Source organism: Spea bombifrons, chromosome 4 (assembly GCF_027358695.1).
Source record: "Spea bombifrons isolate aSpeBom1 chromosome 4, aSpeBom1.2.pri, whole genome shotgun sequence".
NCBI classification, from domain to species: domain Eukaryota; kingdom Metazoa; phylum Chordata; class Amphibia; order Anura; family Pelobatidae; genus Spea; species Spea bombifrons.
The window spans coordinates 26,088,352-26,108,383 of record NC_071090.1 but is presented as its reverse complement, the minus strand read 5'-3'; the positions used below and the strand labels follow the sequence as shown (position 1 = coordinate 26,108,383).

General features: G+C 42.5%; 1 protein-coding gene across 3 annotated transcripts in view; it reads right to left on the bottom strand.

Annotated features, from left to right (window-relative positions):
* Positions 1 to 20,032, bottom strand: part of IRF1 (interferon regulatory factor 1) — a 218,281-nt gene that overhangs the window by 8,317 nt on the left and 189,932 nt on the right. Inside the window, exon 1 of one of the 3 annotated variants that reach the window (XM_053461950.1) lies at positions 66 to 272. The exons of 1 other annotated variant lie outside the window; for it this stretch is intronic. The gene's annotated coding sequence lies outside the window, so the exon portion shown is untranslated. Of the gene's footprint in view, positions 1 to 65; positions 273 to 20,032 lie in introns of those variants that run through there. One more of the 3 variants, XM_053461947.1, reaches the window with a different exon arrangement.

Sequence of the window (20,032 nt, the reverse complement as noted above, 5' to 3'; positions counted from 1 at the left end):
ATAATTAAAAAATGTAATATTTCCTCCTTAATTTACTCTATAGAAGTTTAAGGCTCTTACCATACCTGTAAAACGGCTACACAATCCTGCTTGTTGAGATAATGTGAGAAATCAACAGTTATATCCCTTTGCGTTACTTGGCAAAGCTAATATCGAACTACTTGCTTCTTGGTGAGATGTTTCCTTGATCAAAGCAATCTAGCGAGCTATATAAAACAGCAATCCCCAGGTATAAGAACTGCACAAGAAGTCCAGCCCAATGATAATAGTACTGCGCCTCTATTGGCTACAATGGAAATAACTAGGTGAACGTGATTTCGGGGAAATCATACCGTTTTGTGTAGCATTGCTGGTGAATTTAGGGGAAGTCCCAAATCCACTGCCCTCCCTTTACAATAATCTTCTGACACCCCCTGTTCATTGTGGGAGGTTACTAAAAAGTTACTAACTAACTTAACTGGGAGGGAATGTTTTGCCTTCAAATGCATAGGAAATGCCTAGGTTTCAAATAAATAAACTGCAATTTTAATTCTACAAACAGAATGTGTCAGCAGATAAGAACCAATTGGGCCACCAATCTAATCACTTACAGTGTATTTTAAGTTGTTTACTATTTTTTTTAAATGGTAGATGCACATGTGTTACTTAGGTTTGGGGAAACACAGTAAAAGATGTAAAGTCAGGACATCTATGCTCTAAAAAGACCAGCTTAGACTAAAGGCAGTGGGGTTTCTTAATTATAGGGTTTGTTCTAGTTATGATAATGGGGTTTCACTATTATGATAACTTCAATTAATTGGAAGAGAGTTTCTTGTGATGAGGATTGTGTAGGTTATTCAGGTGTGGGAACATTGAAGGATCACACAATAAGGTTTTCAGTTATTGAGACAATGCAAGCTAAAATAGAGGGTCTTCCGAGTCTCGTTCTGAGGGTTTCTGGCGACTTGGGGACCATGCATGGTCACACAGTGGGGTTCTTCAGATATGGGCACGTGTATGAACAGATAACACACTTCCTTAGTTACGAGGACTATGCTAGCCCAGAAAGTAGGGGACAGTAATGGGGACTGTGGATGCTAAAATGATGCGGTTTAAGTGATAGAAATAATGCATGCTGAGAATGTGGGGGTTTAGTTATTCAGTTATGGCAACTGTACAAGGTCAAAAAGTACAATTACTTTGTTATGGTGGCTTTGTAAGACCAGAAAATGGGTTTCAAAATTGTGGGGACTATGTCAGCTCAGATAATTTAGTTTGAGTCAAGGGCACCAGACAGCTTATGCAATGGGGTTTTATGCACTGTGCAATCTCAGGACTATGCTAGCTCAGAAAGTAGAGTTTCTGAGTCAAACAGCAGAAGTTCTGATTCATAAGGACTATATAAAACTCACACATTGTTTTTTTTCTGAGTCTGGACTGTACAATGTGCTACAGATCAGTTTGAGTTGTACAGACCATGCACACTTAGGCAAGTGAATATCTGAGCCATGGGTACTGTGCAAGCTCAGACAGTGGTATATTCTGGTATAGGGTGACTAGACCTAGGCAGATAGTACTAGAAGGGTGGCAGACTATAGCCATATTGGTTGATCAGGGTCTCCAGTGTGCCACTGCACCATGGGCCTAGCCACCATAAGATCATCACCATAATGATCTTACTCTGTGCATTTTTAAAATGCAGAACGCCTGGCAGTCAACATAGTGGACTGCAACCTTGCAGGTAAGTAGTAGGGGTGGCTGGGGCCAAAATATGTCTCTAAGCTCAGACATTTAAGTTACTCAATTATGGGGACTTTGCATGCTCAGACAGTGATATATATAATTTCAGACCTAATGATGCATTTACAGAAATCAGTGTCAAAAAGCATAGTGAATTAGAAAAAATAGACAACAGTTACACATTAGGAGTAAAACAGTATACCTAAAACATCAGAAAGACTCTCTGATCTGTAAGTAAAAGAAAGTGTACTAGCACAGCATCAACATTTAGGCACCAAAAAACATGGCAAAGCGTCTTTAAAAGCATGTCTTGAACAGTGACCTGTTCCCTCTTCAGGATAAAGCATTAGGTAGAAGGCTACTTCAGGGACATTCTAAGTCTAGGAAAAATCTGCTACAACATTGAATGGTAGTACTTCACAGTCTTTGGAGTCTATTCACTATACAGTTGATAGCAGGGTTGGTGTTTTGGCTTCTTGGCATCACTATAAATTAAGAAAGTTCAGCCACATTGAGCTTTTGCTGCAAAAGTAGCTTGGTATGTCCTGCATTACTCATAGGTAAATTAGCAAGATTTCTTCAAAGTCTGCTCACTCAAGGAATCAACTTTTTTTTTTGTTTTATAGGAAATTAGATGATCAAAACAATGGTATCTGAATAAAGCCTCTCTTGTTCTAGAAAAAACATACAAACATATAACAATATATAACTTGTGTGGGTACACTAAATGAGAGAGAAGAAAATTGCAGCTAAACACGTAGTTGTTCTTTGTGTTTAGCTGAATGACAGAAGGTACCACATGCACATGAGCATTCCTCTTAGACCAGGAGTAACCTGCTACAAATCTACCTTTCTGTGAAACCTGTAGCTTCCTAGATTATCGATTAGAAGAGAGGCACCAATCAGTGTTTGGGGAGTGTGGGGAACAGAACATGAGTGTTAGCGCTTTCAGGCTGCACGCGCGTGCATTACCACCTGACGAAAGATGGTGAACACTATGCACAAATGAGAGTTGAGCTATACCACAACTTTTTATTCTTTTTCTTTATTCAGCAGCCCAGTTATATAACGTAGGAGGCTAATCAGATGATGTTGGAAGACGGTCCTCTATAGTGATGTTATTCAACATTAGACAAAGAGAAAAGTTATTACAGAAGTAGTGACTTGTATATTCTATTCTGCCATTTTTCACCTCCAAGAGACAGGGGCTGCATATATGGAGTGCAACATATACCAAGTTGCAACTATTTTTCTTTTAAAGAATACTAATAAAAGTTACCGGTAATTTTAGTTTGGAGAGAATATATATCATTCTCCATTTCCTGGCAAAACTAAGTCCATTATAAAGTGTGCATCATTATGTATTGGATTTAATGAATGTATGCTATTTTTGTGATACATTTTATTTATTGTAGGGGTTATTTTTCCATTTACATTTATGATACCCAACAATCTACTAGTAATAATTCTTGTTATATTATAGCTGGGTTAACATTCCGTAGAACCCTATATTGGATACTTTGGCAACGGAGTTATTTGTCCATGGCCAAACACTAAAGCACACCTTACTCAAAAGCCAATATTTTTATAGAAGGCCATTCTGTAGGTACCAGCTTCTGTAGAGACAGGATAAATATTTTTTTTATTAATGTTTTAAATGTGTACTGTTCTCAGAGCCGGCCTTAGGTGTTCCGGCGCCCTGTGCGAACTACTCCTCTGGCGCCCCCCCCTCTGCCCCTTCAAACTACCCCCCTATGCCCCTTCAAACTACCCCCCCTCTGCCCCTTCAAACTACCCCCCCTCTGCCCCTTCCTTCAAACTATCCCCCTGCTCTCCCTACTTCTCCTTATCCTAACTTACCTTGAGGAGTCCTGCCGGCATTTCATGTTGAGCGCCGGCACCGCGACGGAGAGTAAGGGGCGTCGAGCGGTTGCTGAGAACTTCACGAGCAACCGCTCGGCGCCCCTGCCCGGGACATAAATGAAAACATTGTTGGTTTTTTTTGTTGTTGGTTTTTTTACCTTTATTTAACATGGCGGTTGTTAAATAAAGTTAAAAAAAACCAACAACAAAAAAAAACAACGTTTTCATTTAGGTGCAGAGGGGGCGGGGGAGGAGGACCCCGCGGCGGCGGCAGCGGAGGAGGACCCCGTGGCGGCGGCGGCGGAGGACCCTGTGGCGGCGGCGGCGGCGGCGGGGGAGGTTGCACAGGTCGCACACCCCAAAGGCCGGCCCTGACTGTTCTGATGAAGAACAACTGTTAACAACTAACAACTCTGATGTGCTAACAACTCTGCCTTAGTTAGTATGTGCAGCATTCCTCCATTGTTCCAGTGAAGATAAAATATGAGGATCAGGGGCGGGCTGGGCCGGGGGGCAGGGGAGCAATTGCCCCCCAGGCCACCCGAAATCTAATCTAAACGGCCGCTGGGTGCTGATGCCGCCGGCCGGCACTACTTTAATACTTTTTTTTTAAAATTTAATATGGCAAGCCGGATCGGCTATTAAATGAAAAAAAAAATAGTATTAAAGCAGCGCCGGCCGGCGACATCAGCACCCAGCGGCCGTATGCGATGGCCGCCAAGTGATGGGAGCAGCGTGAGGGGTGAAAGCTCCGCACCCTCGCACTCACCTTTCACCCCTCACGCTGCTCCCATCACTATGCGGCCATCAGATTGTTGGAAATCGAACCTAAACGGCCGCTGGGCGCTGATGCTGCCGGCCGGCGCTACTTTAATACTTTATTTATTTTTAATATGGCAAGCCGATCTGGCGTATTAAATAAATAAAAAAAGGATTAAACTAGCTCCGGCCGGTGGCATCAGCACCCAGCAGCCGGTTAGATTCGATTTCCAACAATCCGATGGCCGCATAGTGATGGGAGCAGCGTGAGGGGTGAAAGGTGAGTGCGAGGGGGCGGAGCCACTTCACTTGGCTTGCCCCCCAGGCCTTAGGCTGCCAGCCCTCCCCTGATGAGGATTGACCCAGGACGATGGGAGTCTGGTCCCTAATTAATATTGACCTGCTGGACTTTGGCCCACGGAAGACTTCATAATGCAGCAAACTCTTTAGCATTAATACATTTCTCTAATGATTAAATCCATTCTGCATCATATGTTCTGCTCCCTACATGTATTGATGACCTATGTACTTTCCAGCAGCTTCCTGTTGTCTTAGTTAATGTATATAATGTTTAGGTGTGATATGATTTTACTATAAATGATCAGGTGACTGTGAGTCACGTACTATGCTCCAATCAAGTATTTAACTTATCAAGTTTTAGGAGTAATATAAGGACCTTGAATGGTTTGTGTCCTAATAAGGATCAGGTCTAAGGAAAGGCATTTGACTCAAGCCCCGTGGGCATATCAGAATTTTTACCATCTTATAGTAGTTTATATTTTATGTATTTATTGGTCATTATTATTATTCTAGCAGCAACCCAGGAATCTGAATGTGTATGCATTTTATACTTTTTTGTGCGCTGCCCTTTTTGTATATTTTTTGTGCTGTGCGTTCATGCAGGTTCAGACCAAACTTTGCATACTTAGGAGACGGTCAGACAGCACCTTAATTGCACGAGCAGGATTCCACCCAACACCCTCAAATGTAGTAAGGAGTCACGGGGTGCTCAGCAATGTGAATAAATCAGTGCAGTTTTTTTGCTGAGCATCTCGTGATTCTTTACCACAGACCAAACCTTAGGGTTGAGCAGCAACCCTGCAACACACTTGCCTCAGTGATGGTGTCCAGAGAAGGCCTTTAAATAACTTGAGAGTCTCTTTTGGGTTAAAATGCAGTCCCACTGATTCAGCTCCTTGATAAGCTATATGGCTATGAATAATTACATAAGATTAGCCAAACTTGGGGTTCTTTGGGATAGTGGGGGCTAAGCAATAAATGGCCATATATTTATGTCTTAGATAGGTGGTTTTAAATGGTATGTTCTGGTATGCACTAAATTCTAGCTTTGCTTTATAGGTGCCACAATCTAAAGAAAGTCAACAACAGATGAGAAACAAAGTCATTGACATCTATAAGTCTGAAAAGGGTTACAAAGGCATTTCTAATGCACTAGGACTCCAGCAAAACTACGGTGAGAGACATTATCTACAAATGGAGAAAATGACATCTATAAGTCTGAAAAGGGTTACAAAGGCATTTCTAATGCACTAGGACTCCAGCAAAACTACGGTGAGAGCCATTATCTACAAATGGAGAAAATGTGGAACAGTGGTGAATTCCACAATAAGAAAGACAAAAAAGTTGAAAATCACTGCTGTCCAAAAAAAACCCAAAGTCTTACATTTGCAAAAAACATCTGATGACTCAAAGGTGATTTTTTTTTGTTATAACACAGGATTACACAATCAGAGCATCATACCAACAGTATGGTTGCTTTGGAGGCTGCTTTGCTGCTTCATGTCCTGGGCAATTTGCCATAATTAATGGAGCTATGCATTTTAGTAATTCAGAAAATCCTGAAGGGTAATATGTATGGCCATCAATTTGTAACCTAAATCTCAACCACATTTGGGTTATGCAGCAAGACAATGATCTGAAGCACACTAGCAAGTCAACCTCTAAATGGCTTAAAAAAAGCAAAATTGAGATGTTGGAGTTTAACTTGATTAAAATGGCAGTTTATGCTCAAAAACGCTCCAAAGTGGCTGAATTGAAACAATCCACAGTGATGTAAAAAGGTCATTGCCAGTATCACATTCGATTGTAGTTGTTGCGCCAAGGGTGGCACAAGCAGTTATTAGGTTTAGGGGGTAATTACTTTTTTATATGGGTGATACAGGTTTTGATTAACTCTTTACGTTTAATGAAATTATCCTTTTAAAAAGCTGCATTTTGTATGTACTTGTATTGTCTGTGCCTTAATTTAAAATTACTTGGAAAAGGGGCAAATGTTTTTACAGCACTGTTTAATCTTTGATATGCTTATGGTAACACAGTATATGTAATAGGTATCATACTTTGGACATACCTGGCATCCTTATCTGCATGTGCGAAATTAATTAATATGGTATCGAAAATGCTGCAGTCTGGAATTGTTTTTAGACATGCCCATATTATCATTGTATTTGATTTTTATATATACATTGTTACTAATAGGCAATGCAAGTTGTCAAATATGCTACTTTTGTAAGTTGCTCTATATGGTTTTCTTGGAGAATGAAGATGTATTATGTCAATATATCTATATAAAAGGACAACTTTCAATACATATGCTTGCACAACATACATCACTATTAATACTTAAGCACTACTGTATTTGATAATTCCCCCATTTTATAATTAACTGTAAGTGCCTTCTGAACATATGTTTAGAGTTTACTGTAGAGTAGTTATTCCAAGTCATGCAGCTGTGAGGAAATAACACAAGCAGCCATTGGCTGAGAGGCTTCCAAGGTATTTTCCCTGCACTGCTAGGAAACAGGGAGTGACTTTGCAATTCTTATAAAGCCCTAGTTTCGCTTTCCCTCCAAGGGAGTATGAATGAATACAGTGGCTTTCCGGGAAACCACTGTTGTACATAAAAGATCCACTAGAGGCATTGCAGTGCTCACTCTGTCTGACCTGCCTGTGAACCAAGCGGTTTGTGCAAATAAGAACAAATGATATACTCCACAGTTCAACTTACAGTGACAATGTACTGGAAGTCTGTATACAATCATTAAAAAAACAACTTTGATCAGTATGTCTTAAATTTCAAAAATCCTTGTTCACCTAGTGCTATAAAATGTATTCCTACATGTGGTTTCACACATATTTTGAACATAAATGCTAGGAAAAAAGCTTGTCCCAAATATTTTAAATGCAGTATCCACTGTTTCAACTGTTTTGGGTTTATTCACCAATTCCAGAAGAATTCAGGGCCACTTTTAATATTGATTGGACCCTGGGCAAGCATTTGCTTGGACCCCCACCTGACACTCCCTGGCATACAATCACGCCCTCCACTCCAACATCAGGTATAGATCAAACAACACATGGAAACACAACATTGCAGGTATTGATCAACTAAATAAGACATACGAACCCTCGATTTCAAGGTACTAATAAATAACACATGAAACATAGCATTGCAGGTGCAGAGCAGCTGAATAACACACAAACCCAACAGCCCGTCTGTTCATAATGTATAATGAAATCGTCTGCACATCAATGTAGGGGGCTTATGTTTCAAAAAAATTGAGCCTTCCCTATTATCCCTTACCACCCCACATAAACTCAGTGAATTGAAGGACATCACTTCCATGAAATAGTGTGCTCTAACAGGATGTGAGTGAATTCATACACACAAGTTGCAAGTAGACATGCATGCAGAAAAATGCCTGTTTCAAGGATTTTTTACAAATCTCCGAAAAGTAGGACAACAAAACTGCTGAAAACTAGCTGAAAAAAGTGCAGAAATTTCATTAGGATTTGTCCATTCATTAGCACGTGCAGCCGCCATTACAAGCCATTTTGATGCTTCTTGATGAGGTTAAGATTATGTGTAGGACGGTACATATCAAGTAGCCAAAAAAACAAGAGGTTGAAAAAATACACAATGTCACACACACAAAAAAGTGACCTTTTTAGCGCCTGCCCACATCACCAGCTGCACCTAATCAATGTGGTTCCCTATTCCACACACAGTATATAATACACGACAAACTCCCAGAAAGTGCTGCAGTCTGATACGCTATGCGTTTCGCTCGTTTAGAGCTTCGACCAGGCTCATTTAGAGCTGATGCCTGGTTGAAGCTCTAAACGAGCGAAACGCATAGCGTATCAGACTGCACCATTATTTATTTCATATTCGCAATTTTATCTTTTGATTTACAAAGCATGCCGTCATCTCTCTTCTATTGGGGAGTTACCACCACATACATGAAGGCACCTGTAGGTCTGGGATATACCTTTTGAGGAGAATATTTATTTGAACTATATTGCACTATTATGTTTTATATTTGTCTTTTTTGAGATCTGTTATCATATCGATGGGGATACATGTCATATCAGGTTCTGTGTTGTTTGTTTATTAGATTTACACTGAGCGCATTTTTTGCTGGGAGTTTGTTGTGTAAAAAATCAAGAGATGGTGGTTATGTGGAAGTTTTTCCTAACTTTTTTCACTCTGACCAATAGCATTTACAAGCGGAAGGGACAAGCATTAGATATGTGTGCTAAAACCATTTTAACTTGTTGGTAGCAGTAGGTACAGACTGATGAGTTGGAGACAGTGACAGCTTAGCAGAGGCTGAGATTGATGCATATTGCTCATACACAAATACTGCAAGTTAATTAATAAAGTAAAAGTAGTTTATTTTAGTTCACAATTTACTGGTGTGGGGTGGATTGGAGAAGCTGTAGTGTACTACTGTAGTGCATAAATATAATTTATAGATACCACTTATATATATGAATGAAAAATAATATATGATATGATATGTGATAAAAATTTAACTTGTCCATGAATTAGAGGCCAAGTTTTTTTTTGTTATCTTTGTATGTGCCCAGGCCCAGTGCCCTACTACTACTACTACTACTACTACTAATGCTGCTGCTGCTGCTCCTCCGCTTTCATCGAGGGAACCTTTTTTTATTTTTATAATTTGGGGAAATTCAGTCCTGCTCCAAGGGGCTGCATGTGCCTATCATGTTTCAGTGCTTACTTGCCAGGCCCAGTGGCCTACTGCTGCTTCTCTCACCTTCCTCTAATATGGGCCCCCCCCCCAGTCTTGTGGCTGGATGTGTCTGTGTGCCAGTGTCTGGCCTGTGTCCTGCCCTGTGCCTCATTGCACTTACTTACTCTGGTGGATCAATTCTTGTTTCTAATATGAGGAAGGAGGAGATTCAGTACAGACTGAATCTCCTCCTTCCTCATATTAGAAACAGTGCCTGCCCACTACACACTTAACAATTGTAGTGTTTAGTGTGTAGTGGGCAGGTACTGCTACTGGAGTTCAGTATCCTTCCTTATTCTGAGGGATAAATATTTTTCCAATTCTGGGGGGAAATTCAGTGTCTTGTACGGTGGGGCTAGATATCTGCCAGTGTCGACCTACTCCCAGTGCCCTGCTACTACTGCTGCTATCACCATATCACCCTCCTTATTTTAACGGATCAATTAATCAAGCTGGTCCAATTTTTGGAGAAAAAATGTTCGTAGCCATTAGTGCAGTGATGTTTTTGTTGGTGGTGGCGGTTCTGCAATGTAAAACCGAGTGTGGAGTGCTTCCTTAACCTCCTAGTGCTGCTGAAGGTTAAAGACAAGTCAAGAAGGTGTCAAAGACATCCCCTTTTGGGAACCAGCCCCAGTGAAGCAATTGTAGTCTGATCTCTGAAATAAAAATGTTGGGGAATGACTAGCCCTAGAGTCTGTAACCATCAAGGTTGCATAATGTCTGTCCAGCAGCCTATATTACTGGGTAAAATTGACTGATGCATTAGTTTCTGAGGAAACCCATGAACAAACATAGTGCTCCCTTAGTATGGTAATGAAAAGCATCAAACAGGGCAGCAGTCACAGTTATTTCAACAGACAAGTTTTACAGACAATAGCAGGCCCAGACTGACCATCGAACAAACCGAGTAAATTCTCTGTGGCTGTTTATTGCAGTTTCTGCAGCAGAACGTATCCTTAAGTGTATAGATACACACAGCCGCCTGCTACAAATGTTAAGTGTGTAGTGGGCACATGGGTGTGGAAATTTTAAAAAAATCTACTTGTCCCTCATGACAATCTATTTGTCCTGATACAAAAAATAAACTGTATTTAAGTAAGGTCTATGTATTAAATACATTTATTAAATAAGATATATGTAATAACGGCTAAATAATGTTATATTAAAGTTATATTATTAACTCCATGTCAGCAGATGTCAACCAGCATAACAGCACTCCTCATACACTAGAGCCCAACTATATCTCATTTTCTCCTCACATCCAGGAAAATGCGGAAGATCTGCTGCCCTACTACTTCCTCCTCCAAGCTCTGGTGCACGCAGCCAGAAACAAACAGAGCTGCGTGAGGGCTTGGCCATCATATCCGGAGCAGCCGCAACACAGTGTGTCTAGTGGGACACACGGTGGACGTCTGCGCACTTCTGCCGGGGCTTCTATGATGGAGCACTGGAAAGGTCATGTCACTCCGTCATAGAAGTCCCAGCGGAAGTGCCGGGCAGCAGCAGAGTTTGTCTGCACGCATCGCACACACATTTACCGGTTGCCAGAGATAGGGTTGCCACCTGGCCAGTATTTCACTGGCACAGCTGGTATTTAGAGCACCCTGCCGGTGATTGGCATGAGGGGGAGCACACAGGGCCAGACTGGCCCACCGGGATTGAAAGACGCCTCCTCTGTCCGCCGGCTCCTAATGAAATTAAAGGGGCCGGCGTGCACGCACCGTGCCGCCCAATGGCCGTGCCTCAGCACTTCGTCCCATGTCTTCAAAGGACGCCGGCCTCTTTAATTTCATGAACGCCAGCCTCCACCCTCTGCCCCACCAGACACCAGGGAGTCAGAAGCAGTGGTAAGTCGAGGGGGATGTTATATGGGGGGTATAAGGCTTTTCTGGAAGCAGAGTGCCCCATGATATTCCTTTAGCCCCCTATATGACACTCTGCCTCTAGAAATGCCTTTTAACCCCCTATATGCCACTCTGTCCCATTATATGCCTTTTATTCCCCTATATGACAGATTATGCAAATTATCATGGACGCAGTAGCGTACCTACCGGGGGGCGGGGGGGGCGGTCCGCACCGGGTGCTGCTCATCAGGGGGGTGCCAATTTGCCGGCACCCGGCACCCCTCCAGAGACGGACAGTAATGTCCACCGCTGGAGGAGCAGGCTCGCAAGAGAGCAGTATCGGAGGTCTGTTAAAGACCTCCGATACGGCTCCCTTGCGATCCGCGCGGCAACTGCTGCTGTGCAGAGGGCACTGTGAGCGCGGCTTCAGTGCCGCCGGGATCTGACAACAAACCCCGGCGGCACTGAAGCCGCGCCCACAGTGCCCTCTGACCCGTAAGAAGACAGAAGAAGAGGAGCGAAGAGCAAGACTGCTGTAAAAAGAAAAGACTGCTGTAAGAAGAAAAGAAGTAGAAAAGAAGGTAGGAAATCATTCATTAAGACTGAGTGACAGTGAGAGTGGATTGGTATGTGTGGAATCTGTGGATTGGTATATGTGTGGATTGGTATATGTGTGGATTGGTATATGTGTGGATTAGTATGTGTGGAATGTGTGGAATCTGTGGATTGGTATGTGTGGAATCTGTGGATTGGTATGTGTGGTATGTGTGGAATCTGTGGATTGGTATGTGTGGAATCTGTGGATTGGTAAGTGTTGATTGGTAAATGTGTGAGAGTGATGGGTGTTATGCTGTACCATTTCCAATGTCTTTTTCATTATAATTATGCTCTAAAGTACATCATAACTCCCATCACTCTATACTGTTCCGTACAGTGGCAGAGCTGGGAGACAGAGGCCTTGCACCCCCACCGCAGGGTGCTGGTCAGGTTCTATGTGGGCAATGTGGACGCTGGCTTTGGGGTGTGCATTCTGTGATCTATGCCTGTAATTTAGGGTGTTTTATCTATAACTTTAATGCTGAGTTTTTATGTGAATTCCAATTGATCAATACCTGCAAAGCTGGGTTTGTGTGTTAATGTGTTGGTCTATATCTGCTATGCTATGTTTCTATACATTATTTATGTTTACCAGCAAATACAGGATTTGTATGTCTTATTCAGTTGATCAATACCTGGGGTGCTGTTTCCATGTGTTGTTTATTTGATCTATACCTTCAGTGCTGAGTGATTTCCAGTTGATCTATACCTGCAATGCTGGGTTTGTGTGTTCTGTTGATTTATACCTGCAATGCTATGTTTCCATACATTATTTATGTATACCTGTAAATACAGGATATTTATGTCTTATTCAGTTGCACGTGCTGTTTCCATGTGTTGTTTATTTGATCTATACCTGAACTACAGGGAGTAATTAAAAGAGAGTTGTGGTTTAGTGACGTAGGGGACAAATGGACTTTGGGGATGATTACGGTGAGAGGACCTCCCAATGTCACGGTGCAGTCAGAAGAAGGGAAGGCTGTACTGACTCTCACAGTCTTCCCCTGATCTGCAGTTGAGGGCAGTACAGCATAATCCCTATCACTATACATCGATCTAGACATTTACAATAATGTAGCATAACCCCTACCACTATATACTAAGCCAGACACTGAAGTGGTAGGCCTACACCACATCAATGGCTTTGTATATAGTGATATGGGTTATGCTGCATTATTGTAAATGTCAGGCTCAATGTATAGTGATATGGATTACGCTGCCCCACCGTCAATGTGTGCTCAGTATAAAGTGATAGGTGTTATCCTGTATCACCAGCAATGTGGGCCTCAGTATATAATAACAGTTATGTTGTACCACCGTCAGCGCGTGCCTCAGTATATAATGGAAACAGTTATGTTGTACTACTGTCAACGCGTGTCTCAGTATATAATGATAGCAGTTGTGCTGCACAACTGTCAATGTCTGCCTCAGTGTATAATGATAGTTATGTTGTACTACTATAAGTGTCTAGCTCAGTATATAAAGATAGCGGTTATGCTGTACCACCATCAATATCTGGCTCCGTTATAGTGATAGGTGTTATGCTGTTCCACTGTAGTATCTGGCTCAGTGTATAGTGATAGGAGTTATGCTGTTTCACTGTAATGTTTGCCTCAATATATAATGAAATTACTTAAGCTGCACCACCGTCAATGTCTGTCTCAGTATAGAGTGATAGGCATTATGCTGTATCACCGTCACTGCCTGGCTCAGTATATAGTGATAGGTGTCATGCTATACCACAGTCAGTGTCTGGTTCATATGGTATATATAATCATGAGTCGACATGGCAACACCACTATATATGCAAATGCTTAAATGAAAAGAGAACAATGTTATGGTGACTCCTGATTATAATATCAGAATTTTTTTTTAGCTGCTTAGCCAGTACTTAATTTGTAATGTTTGTCACTCATTTATTAGGTCTTCTTAGAAACTTGTTGTGTTTGTTGTGTTTTGTTTGGGGGGGGGGGTTATTAAAGAAAGCACTATTATATGTTCAGTAAATATTATTTAAACATATTTATTTTACTTATAAGTTATTAATTTATTTTTTCAGATTTCTTGTTGTTTACAGTTGACATACAGTTTACAAATTGGTGCAATAAATATTCTTGCCAACATAATTTTGTAGATGTCTTTACATTTGGGGGGGGTGCCACTTACAGGATCCGCCCCGGGTGCCAAATTCTCTAGGTACGCCCCTGCATGGAGGGTATTTTTTTTGCAAGAAAGGTGGCAACCCTAGCCAGAGAGGAGGATCCAGGTCCCTGCAGCCCTATGGGGGATCTTGAACCTATCCCAGCTGCTCACCCCGCAGCAGGGCTAAATAAATAAATAAAATAAAATAAAAATTTAAAAAAGCACCTGCCCTGGGCCCAGAATTGCATGTCCCAGGCGTCGGGCAATAGGAATTGCGCATCCTGGGGCAGCTCTGTGTATCCAGCAGGTGCAGGCAGGTACATCATTCATTAAAGTGTCAGGGCTGATTTCAATCCCTGTTTATCTGGAGAACGGCTGTAACAACTAATGGCACATAAAAGAACTGTAGACCTTATATCAAGAATTGTGCAAAGGAAGTATTCCACACCATTGACAGCTTCCACAAATTTAAAGGGTTAATGCATCATGCTGAGGAAGAAGGAAGCTTTATGCACAGCTCTGTGATATCATTTGGTGGGAGGGGCCAGTGATCAGCCTGGAATTTCCTACATTCCAGACACTGGAAAACCCTTAGATAAGATTAAAACTCCCTAGTGAAAGCACCAAAATCCCCTTCAGCTGTAAAGCCACAGAGTGACGCCCTAAGTAGCAGACTGTCCCTTCGTACAACATAAATGCAAAAAAAACATTCTGCCATGGGATTTGATTTTTAGAAATCCCCATGTTTTTTTCTCTTAGCAACATTCAATGGAAATATTTGGATGTAACAAGGACAAAGGCTCAATGCGCATTTAGGTAGTCATTTACTATGTGTTCTTGAAATAAAGATGCAACAGAGATTATATACATTGTATGTACAATTCCTACAGTGTTTGATGTCAAGACAAAATGATCGACTACGGAGCACAATGTGTGGAAATGTTACATAGATAATTAACACTTTCCAAGTTGTGAAATACAGATCCATCTAGATTGTAAACTTGCTTGGGAAGGACTCTCCTTAAATGTTGTTTCTGTAATTAAAATTGTTATGTGATATACTACTTGTTAAGTCCTGTGTACTCATTGTACAGAGCTGTGGAATATGATGGTGCTATACAAAATAATAATTATGTGTAGTAAAAAATGTAAGTATTTGGTTCAGTAACTTTCATCTATTATATGTCTTTGTATTGTGGTAGCTAATATTGTCCTTATTGTAAACGCTATAACTCTACTAGCATGTGCCTGTCATGACCCTTGCACTGCACATGTCCCTAGGAAGGAAATATCCTAATAAATTAAATGATAGGAGACAAATAACCACTCATATAATACAGGGTTGAATTTTGAAATGGCCACGGTATTTATTTACAAAATGCTGTGGCAGAATCATCGTATAAACCATATGCAACATCTATAACCACATATGGAGGATCCCTGAAAAATCGCTTAATCTCCCATCTGAAACTGCTTTTTCCACTCCGCTGGTCCGGTTAACCACTTTACTTACCTTGTTTCCAGGGGTATAGTGATAACCTTTAACCTCTATCATTTTACAGGTCCACACAGGCCCGGACTGGGACAAAAAATAGGCCTGGGCATTTAAGACTGAGCAGCCCATTTTTATGAAAAAACATATACCGTATTTTCCGACGTATAAGACGACTGGGTGTATAAGACGACCCCCAACTTTTCCAGTGAAAATATAGAGTTTGGGCTATACTCGCCGTATAAGACTACCCCTCTACCCAGTATACAACAACCAGCCAATCACGGCAAGCGATGTACCTTACCGGTGATTGGCTGGTTGTTGTATACAAAGCCTGCTTGGATTGGGTGGGTCAGCTCTCCCTAACATATGCCTGTCCACACACACATGTATAGACATACACTGCCCTCACTCACCCCTTCCTTTACACACATATACACGTACACACCAGCTTACAAACACACATATACACGTACACTGCCCTTACACACACCTGTCCATACACATACACTGCCCATACACAGACATATACATACATACACTGCCCTTACACACACACATATATATATATATATCTACACATACTAACATACGCCTGTCCATACATACACATTTATACACTCCCCTCACCACACATCCCTGCCTTTACACACACACACACACACATATATATATATATATATATATATACACACACACCAGCTTACAAACACACAAATACCTACACTGACCTTACACATACATATATACACATACACTGCACTTACACCCCTTTCTCCCCATCTCTTGCCTTTCTCATCTTCTATCTTCCATCCAGTCGTGAGAGCGTGAGGTCTGTCAGTCTGCTTTACTGCTCCCTCATCACTACGCGCCGCAATTGATGCCGAGCGCCGGGATATGACATCATCCCCGTAGTGATTAGGGAGCACGGAAGCCGAGGTCGGAGGTGCCAGACCTCGAGCTCCCTAATGTTGGGGCTAGTTAGAGGGAGGTTGTGATCTCCCCAACCAGTCCTGCTCATTGGGCGCCCGCTGATCAGGGCTAGTTGGGGAGATCACGATCTTGCACCTACCTCGGCGTGGCCCTGAAGACTGGCCCAGGGGAGGCGGCTTCTCCGCTCGCCCCTCCCCTAGAGATACGCTACAGTTTTAGGGGCTTCGTGGGGAATCGTGATTCTCCAGTCCGGCTCGGTAAGTTTGAGCACCTGGCGTATAAGACGACCCCCGACTTTTGAGAAGATTTTCATGGGATAAAAAGTCATCTTATACGCCGGAAAATACGGTACACAATCTACGACACAGACATATACACCAGGATAGATTTTCCACACTGCATTGACGTTGATACCCCCCTTGTGTATTGATGCCTCAGCCAGCACCTTTTTAGTATAGATTAATGTGGTGCCTGTGGACCCTTGTATGATCACGTCCAGCCAGCACTATTTGTATTTATGCCCCCAGTAAGCCCCTCCCTTTATTATTGATTTATGTGATGGTCCCATCACATATATTCATTAGACATGCATTTTTAACTACATAATAAGTATTTATCTCTTGAAATATGATTAAAAAATAACAGCTGAACTGGCAGTTTCTTTAATATGAGACCCTGCTGCCCATATATATTAATATTAGCCCCTGCCGCCAATTGGAATTCACATAAAAACTCAGCATTAAAGTTATAGATAAAACCCCTAAATTAACGGCATAGATCACAGGCTGCACACCCTAAAGCCAACCCAAATTATACATATAGGATTTGCCCCAAACAGCCCAGCACAAGTCAACTCTGTCCCCAAACAGCCCGGCCTGTGCCATCTTGGTCCCCATGGCTCCAACACCCTGCTTGTGCCATTTTTGCCTTTCCACAATTATACACCTGATACACACAAACACTTTTACAGTCACTCACTAATTCAAACTTTCATTCACACAATCATTTATTCTCTCACACATTCACACAAATCATTTACACATATTCATTAATACGTTCTGACAAATTCATTAATTCTCTCCCTCATTCAGACAATGCATCCACACATTAATTCATTAAGTCTCTCCCTCATTCAGACAATTCAGCCACACATTAATTCATACTCACTCATTCACTCTTATTTCAATATTCTTACTACCCTCTTTCTCACTATCTACCCCCCCTTCTCACTATCTACCCCTCTCCCTCCCTTATACATTTTCTACCCTCTGTCCCCCTTTCTATCTACCCCCACTGCCTCACTTATCACTTTCTACCCTCTCTCCCTCCCCTACCCACTATCTACCCTACTCACCTCCCCTCCCCACTATCTACCCTCTCCACCTCCCCTCCCCACTATCTACCCTCTCCACCTCCCCTCCCCACTTTCTACCCTCTCCACCTCCCCTCCCCACTATCTACCCTTCTATTCATGTTACTTTTCCCTCCTCCGTCGTCCCCGCAGAGATCACTGGATCCTGACGGGGCGCGCGCCTCGACTTCAGGAGTGCCGTTTGCGCATGCGCGAACGGCTAACTCATAAATATTCATGTCGCTTCTTAAAGCGACATTTATCTTTTTTCCTCCTCCCCCTAATTAGGTGGGTAGGAGGATCCTGTTATTGAGAGGGATATTTAAACCCTCAGTATGCACTTCACCTTTGCCTGTGATAGTGCCTTATAGCCTTCACTAGCGTTCCTTGATTTGTTTGATATTTATTGGTTCTGACTCCGGCTAGTTTTTGACCTTTGATGTTTGCTGCCTGCCCTGACCTCTGCTTGTGACCCCGACTACTCTTCTGCCTGACCCCTGAATTTATTATTTTATTTATTATTTTTGTTCCTGATTATTTGTACTTCGCTAAGCTCCTGTGTCCGCTATACACTTCGGTGTTCCGTTGCTGGGCTCTCCACCTCCGCCAGGAGGCGCCTTCCCAATTTATGCAGCGAGGATCCTCTGCTGTATTGCAGACGTGACAGTTATCACAGGCCTGACATGGATCCCGCAGATTTGGCAAAGATGTCCAATCGTCAAGACAGACAGGATCAAGTCCTGGCGCTCATGCATCTCAACTCCAGTCTTTGGAACGGAAACTGGATGATGCTGCTGACCTTCTCAGATCCATGGCTACCAAACTGTCCCCTACCGTCAGCCAAGGTGCATCATCTGATTCATCACCACCAGCACCTGGATTCGGTACGCCAGTCAAAGCACCCAAGATGCCTTTCCCAGATAAATTCTCCAGAGACCCCCAGGAATGTAGGGGTTTTTTGAATCAGTGCACTCTACACTTCCGAGCTCATCCTCACACCTTTGCTTCTCATAATAACAGAGTGACTTTTATTATCAACCTTTTAAGAGGAGAAGCATTAGCATGGGCATCACCTCTGTTGGAACAGAATTCACCCATTCTGGAAGATGCTGACGCCTTTATTGCATCGTTCAGGGCAGTGTTTGATGCTTCCGAGAGTCGAGAGGCGGCTGAATCCAATTTGATGGACATTCAACAGGGAAGAAGAACGCCCAGTATGCTGTAGAATTTTGCACGTTAGCATATGAAACCGACTGGAATATCAGCGCTCTGAAATCCGCCTTTCGTAGGGGCCTAAATGAGTCTTTAAAAGATGCTCTCACCTATCATGATCTGGAAAATCTGATTGCATTATGTCTGCCTCTAGAAGCCAGAGGTCAAGAAAGAAGATTCGAGCGAGACAGAGAACGCGACAGAAGGCCACGTCAGTTTAGACCTCCGGTTCGTCCAATTTTTCAGACCCCTACAGAACCTGCTGCTGCTGCTGCTGATGATGAACCTATGGAAATAGGCCCAGTACTTCATCTTACAGCTGAGGAGAAACAGCGCCGCAGAACTTTGGGGTTGTGTTTGTATTGTGGCAAAAAAGGACATTTGATTTATGCATGCCCCAGAAGATCAGGAAACGCCAGAACTTCTTGTTCCCATCATGCTACAGTGGCCAGGCCACCAAGTGGCCACCCAAGCTTTCATCGATTCAGGGGCCGCTGAGAACTTTATAGACAGAACCTGGGCTCTGGAAAATAATATTCCGTTACAGCCAAAGTCTCTGAAGACCTCTATCGCTGCTCTAGACGGGTCTCCATTAGGAACTGGGATCGTGTCACTCCAAACTGAAGTTATTGGTGCCGTAGTCGGTATTCTCCACTCTGAAGAAATACAATTTGATGTTTTGTCCAGCCCAACATAACCCCAGCATTGACTGGAGAGAAGGACAGATTCTGGCTTGGAGTAAAGAGTGTTTAGAGAACTGCTGCAAGACTCCCACCAAGTTGAATTTAATTCTAGAAGTTCCTGCTAAGGATCCACGTCAATTGGTACCTTCTCAGTACTGGGATTATTTAGATGTGTTTTCTAAACGAAAAGCAGAGACTTTACCTCCCCACCGTGCGTATGATTGTACAATACAATTGTTACCTGGCACCAACCCACCCAAGGGACACACACATCCCTTATCTCAACCTGAGAATCAGGCTTTGGCTCAATATATTGATGAGAGTCTAAAAAAAGGGTTCATCAGACCTTCAGCATCCCCGGCGGGAGCAGGCTTCTT